Below are 244 nucleotides of genomic sequence, written 5' to 3'. Positions count from 1 at the left end.
CCGCCCGCCTCAGCCTCCCAAAGTGCTGGGATTACAGGCTTGAGCCACCGCGCCCGGCCAAGTCTTAACTCATTTCACAGTAACTCAAAAGTCCACAGTCCAAAGTCCCATCGAAGACAAAGGAAGCCGCTTATGCTTATGAGCCTGTAAAATCAAAAGCAACTGGCCAGGCACGGTGGCTCACGGCTGTAATCCCAGCACTTTGGGAGGCTGAGGCGGGCAGATCACCTGAGGTTGGGAGTTT

This window comes from Rhinopithecus bieti, unplaced genomic scaffold (assembly GCF_001698545.2).
Source record: "Rhinopithecus bieti isolate Rb0 unplaced genomic scaffold, ASM169854v2 scaffold_32081, whole genome shotgun sequence".
NCBI lineage: Eukaryota > Metazoa > Chordata > Mammalia > Primates > Cercopithecidae > Rhinopithecus > Rhinopithecus bieti.
The sequence above is the reverse complement of the archived record's forward strand: the minus strand, read 5'-3'. Positions refer to the sequence as shown.